This window comes from Papaver somniferum, chromosome 1 (assembly GCF_003573695.1).
Source record: "Papaver somniferum cultivar HN1 chromosome 1, ASM357369v1, whole genome shotgun sequence".
Classification (NCBI taxonomy): Eukaryota; Viridiplantae; Streptophyta; class Magnoliopsida; order Ranunculales; family Papaveraceae; genus Papaver; species Papaver somniferum.
Genome location: NC_039358.1, coordinates 87,694,139 through 87,700,308, shown reverse-complemented (window position 1 = coordinate 87,700,308; position 6,170 = coordinate 87,694,139). Strand labels below are relative to the sequence as shown.

General features: G+C 37.5%; 1 pseudogene; it reads left to right on the top strand.

Moving 5' to 3' along the window:
- Window positions 1–1,755: 1,755 nt before the first annotated feature.
- Window positions 1,756–2,825, top strand: LOC113293579 (annotated as a pseudogene).
- Window positions 2,826–6,170: the final 3,345 nt, after the last annotated feature.

Genomic DNA, 6,170 nt, shown 5'->3' with positions numbered 1-6,170 from the left:
GGGGGGGGGGGGGGGGGGGGGGGGGGGTGCTTAGCCCCTCCCGGGGGCGTAGCCCCAACGAGTATTTGTCTCGTTACAAAATTTTATGGTTTTGATCTTCAAAACCTAAATTTTTTGGTTTTAATCAGTCCACTTCCTGCACAATCAGTTAATTCTCGAGCATGCCGATATCTATGCCGGCATAGTATGCTGCTTAAATTTCTATGCCGGCACATGATGAAAAGTATCCAGGAAACTTCAAATATTTTTCACTTGACTACCGGCATTGATAGATTTCTATCGAGCATGCCGGCACTCAGTTCCGGCATTGAATGTTAGTTACCAAGTATGCCGGCACCATTTTCCGACATGGTCTTCATCAATTCCGGCATAATATTCATCACTTCCGGCGATGTTAATTTTTTTTTATTTCCGACATGGTCTTCATCACTACCGGCATGGTCTTCATCACTACCGGCATGGTCTTCATCTATGCCGGCATTGGTCTTCATCACTTCCGGCATGGTATTCATCTATACCGGCATGATATTCATCACTACCGGCATGGTCTTCATCGCTTCCGAATGATAAAAAAAAATCGTTTTCAAGGAAGTGGGGAAATGGGGAAAATTTAAAAAGGAAGAGAATTTGAAAGGGAGTGGGGAAAACTCTGATTTGAAAGGGAGTGGGATAAATGGGGGATATGATTTTATTTTTTTAATTTTATTTTTATTTTGAGCAAAGGATATTTTAGTATTTTCATACCCAAAAATCATCCCTTAGCACACACCATAGATTGGGGGAAGTAATCTATATCCCTGGTTAATTTTTTTATCCTCAATTTCGCGTTCATGCAATTCCCCAATTAGTCTAGATATATTCCAATCCAGCCACCAAGCAACGGTGCTACCGTTGGTGTTGTTTTTTACGTCCAAAAAATTACTCAGCCACTATGTTTCCCCACCGTACTTGCTCTATATGTTTGCTTCTAAAGGAAACAAGTGTCTGCTCATATTAAGCAGCCACCGTACTCAACTACCGATGTAGCTCTTATCTATTTCTGATCCCATTTATTATTGGTAAACGTGTTCACCTGATGGACCGCATACTTTCACATGTCATCAAACCCAAGTAGTTTTAGGGTGACTTGGGAAACAGACTGCCTCCACATACCATCACATGTCATTAACCCAAGTATTCTGGGGCTGGAGCTGAACGACTTTTTATCAGATTAGACAGTGGGTTGGGACAAAAAAAAATAAACTTACCAGAACTGACTGCACAATGTCCTGTACTATGAGACTCAGAGCCCCACCATGTGGCAGTTCCTTTCCTAACGTGTACCCCTAAAACAGGTCACTTATTCAATCGATAAGAGCAACTTGGTTAATCCTTTTTATGACTCCCCAAATCCACCCTTGACATTTTGGTGAGCCAAAGCCCAAAGGTGAATGTGATAATTTTCATTACCAAGATAATTAGCGTTGAGTAAAATCTCGACAAACCACTTTTTATTCGCGAGTCATTTTATACTTGCCGTTGCCGAGAGAAATCCCAAACAACAGAAAATTAGTAGATTGTTTTCACAAGATTAGCCCAAATGACACTCACCCACGTCTTAAAATGAAATTACTAATACATGTCCCAATTCATCAATCTATAATTATTATTTCCCGATTAATTATCAAGTCAATGGCTATGATTTCATCATCATTTTCTTGTCCCGAATATTCGATCAGATAGAAAACCGGTATATATATTGGTGGATAAGCCGTTACCACATCCTCCTGCTATATTCCTATCTCATCAGTAGTCTTTTCCTTTAACAGTTTTTTCAAAATGGGAATAGTAGAAGAAGCTCACAATGTTAGGGTTTTGGGAACAGGTGGAAAAACCATAGTTCTTGCTCATGGATTCGGAACAGATCAATCCGTTTGGAAACATCTTGTTCCTCACTTGTTGAATGATTATCGCGTAATTTTATTTGATAACATGGGATCTGGTCCTACTAATCCTGATTACTTCGATTTTGATCGTTATACTACTCTTGAAGGTTATGCATATGATCTTCTAGCTATTTTAGAAGAACTTCAAGTTCAATCTTGTATTTATGTTGGTCATTCTGTTTCTGGTATTATTGGTGTTCTTGCTTCAATCTCTCGTCCTGATCTCTTCTCTAAACTCGTTCTCCTCGCTGCTTCTCCTAGGTAAATTTTAATTACCAAAAGATTAAGAAATTTTGAGCAATTTCTGTTAGTATTTTACGGTTTTTTGCTCTTTTATTATTTATTGATTGATGATATTTTTATAGGTACTTGAATGATGTGGACTACTATGGAGGATTTGAACAAGATGAACTGGATCAATTATTTGATGCAATGAAATCTAATTACAAAGCATGGTGTTCAGGATTTGCGCCATTAGCCGTAGGAGGAGATATGGATTCAATAGCAGTTCAAGAATTCAGTAGAACTTTGTTTAATATGAGGCCTGATATAGCCCTAAGTGTAGCTCAAACTATATTTCAGTGATTTCAGAGATGTATTAGGTCTTGTTAGTGTTCCTTGTCACATACTACAGAGTAGTAAAGACTTGGCTGTTCCTGTTGTTGTACCTGAATATCTACACAGGAATATCACTAGTGATACGATTGTTGAAGTTATGCCATCGGATGGTCATCTTCCGCAATTGAGTTCACCGGATATTGTGATTCCGGTACTTCTTCGACATATCAGTCATGATATTGTTGCTTGATATTTTACTGTTTGTGTTGTTTGGTTGTTATGAAAACTGTCCATGTAATAATAACTTGATTTGGTGTCTATAATGGTGTCTTCTTGTGCATATATGTGGTTGTGTGTTATGGGATTGTATCTTCCATAAAACAAGAGTGAAGTTCATTCTTCACATGGAATTGTTAAAAACAACTCAAATTCCAGCAGATGCTCTGGGTCTGGGGCCTCTGGGCACGATCACCTCTACGATTGTTGTGAAATAGGCACCATAAAACTCTGGGATAGTTCTGAGAGGCCACACTAGATTAAATAATTGAAAGAGATAGTTGATTTTTTTAGTTAAACCCAAGCCTTGATCCACGGATATCTTCTCCGAGTACTTCCTAATTGTTGCTAAGTTGAGGCATGTAATGGGAAACGTGTTATTTGGGACATTATTGTTATTGTTTATTTATTTTGAAACAGACGAACATTTAGAAATTCAAGGTTATATTGGGCTTAAAATGGAAAATTAGAGAACACAAAGGAACAAGAACATGGCATACGAGTACAACACAGAAAAATCCGACAAGATAAAGAGACTGATACACGGAACATGACGAATATAAGCATGAATAAGAACCGATCAAATCGGTGGAATATGGGTTGTTTCGGAATTAAATTCCAACCGTTTTGTTTGTTTTTCTTCTTCATAAAGAAACGCTCCTAAAGTTGGAGTGATTTGCTCAAATCTCTTAAAACTTATGATGAAAATCTCGTCGTCAAGAATATCATTAATGAAGATTCCGATGAAGGTTCGTCACCGAATAATCCAATGATAAAGATTCCGTCACCGGAGACAAAAATGATGAAAATCTCGTCATTGGAGTGCATCTCAAGTGATCTTAAACCCAATAATAACAAAGAACGACCATTAAAGCCGAGATAAACCTCTCTAGTAAAGGAGATAAAAACACCATAAGGGTGTACAAAACTTACCAAACGGTAAGGGATAAACATAAATAAATCTAGCTAAATCAAAGAGCTATCCAAAAACAAGTAAAGGGGACGAAAATCCCGCTCAGATCCGGCCCAAAAAGGACCCGATCTGAACAGGAAAATGGCCGGTGAAACGGATTTTTTGTTGAAGAAAAGGTGAGAGAGTCAAAAGTTTGTAGGTTTGGGTTTGTTGCCGAGTTATTTGGTACATTGAAATTGCATTTAGGACAAAATGAATTTGAACTGCCCCATATTTGATTAGTATTAGTATTTCCTTCCCTAGACTAGTTCCTACCATCAACTTATTTTCGTAATTTTCAGTTGTCGAGTTAGAGGTTCAAACTTTTGGAGTTTTGGTTTGTCTTGGAAAAATGGCGCGCCCTAGCAAACTAGTACTTAACAATGAATCTCATAGGCCTCATTCCCAACTGCTAAGTGAAAATTTGATTACATTTTGCTCTTTTTGATTTAAGCTCAAGACCATGGAACAAAACATTTCGACATTTTTTTTTTTGACAAACTCTATCATGCGTTGTAATTTTTATATATAATAGTTCACATCATTGTAATTGGCAGTTTGACAGACTCCAATTTGTGTTTGGCTTAACCGAAATTTTTTAGGGATTTTATTTCGATTGATTTAGTAGATTATTAAGATCCTGGGTTAGTGTTAGAGCACTGCTCGGTCGAACTCGCAAGGGTTGCTATCTCAAGCTTGTTTGTCAAGTTTAGTTGTCAAAATTATAAGTCCTGATTTCTAGTCTACTTATAGCTAAGTCTCGGATTAGGATAGTAAGCATAGTTAAGCATTAGACTTCACAGCATCATCGATTGAAGACGAAGAACTACTAAGGGGAGCTTGTGGAACTTCATCAACAAAAGGTATATGAAGACTTGAACTCATCTATCACTCAAAAGTCTATCTACTCTATCTCCTATTTGACACAAAAGTTGTATAGCTATATAGACTTCGATTATACACATTTGATATTTCAAGCTGAGTTTAACTCGCTTACATATTTCTTGAAATATGTGTTAGTAAGCTTTCGCTTTAACCAAGTTCATCTTATATTCTTGACGAAAGTCAAAAGATGATCATGTGAAAATCTCCTGGTAACATCTTACATGATTTGTGTGAGACAGTTATTTGATGTAGACCCGGAATGTTTCGTATTGATCATTCGATCACTTGAAAATTGCTTTGAAGCTAATAGTTTGTGTGCGACAGCTATTGTCGTCTTCTAAGAATGTTTCAATGATTGAAATGGGAGTTTAGAACAATTAACCATGATTGGATATAGAATAGTATGCGTACTTGTATGCTAAATTGTTGCATGTTATTCCAAGTCTTCCTAGGAACCATAGTATGCATACCCGTATGCATACTGGTTGGTTAATGAAAGTCCGGAAACTTAGTATGCATACGCGTATGCGTACCTGCTTAAAGTTCATGTCCGGAAATTCAACTGAGTTTGGAGGTATGCGTACGCGGCGTAAATGAATGGTGTTCACGATTGCCTAAACGAAATATTGGGCGAGGTTGTTAGACCCCCGCTTTTTCAATTGGTAGCAGAGCAGGCAAACACATTTATGACCTTATAAGTCTGTGTTTGTAGCGATGTGACTTTATGGACAGTGGTGTTATCTTTGGTAAACGCATCACTAGAGACAAATGTTCAGTTTCGCTAAAATCTATTAAAGAGAAAGACTTGTCGATCTCACATATAGATGAACATTTTATTCCTACGAAACAGGCAAGTATTGATATGTGTTACCCTGATATTCTTACTGACGAATCTGATTCTCAAGTAAAAGGGGAAGCAACCCGAGAGAGTACATCGATTCTAAATCTTGTTGGAATCCAGGCAGTTGAAATCAATAGGCTGAAACACAAGGTTAATACAATGGTTGGTATGATAAAAGATCGTGATTCCCAACTGAAGGCTCTTCGAGAGGAAAATGTTGTAAGTTGTTCATCACGAACCTTACTCGAGGCTAAACTCAAAGAAGATGCCTTTGAATTTTTGAACGACTATTGAGTAATCTCTCTATTTAAGATAAAAGTCGTTCTGGGGAGTCTGTCATACCAAATACTTCTGAATCTGCTGTGAATACAACTTCACAAGCTAAACTGCAAACCTTTCATGTTGAAAAAAAAGGGTGTTTGGTTCTTCCAATAATCATGCATTTACCACGTCTTACGGATGGAAGAAATCCTCTAACGATTTTTCTAATGATACACACTCTAATCACTCCGGTGATCAGAAAGTATGTCTTTTTGTGATTCAAAAGGACATGTTCAACAGAAAAGCAAACTGAAGCCAAATGCCAATTACTTTTGTCGACTTCAGCACACCTTAGATTTAATACTCAAAGGTGTAACTGACATTCAGATGACTAAACCTGTGAATTCTTCCAAGAAAGTCAGTTAAATTTGCTCATCGAACGTTCGAATAAATTGTAGCATCAGTACAAATC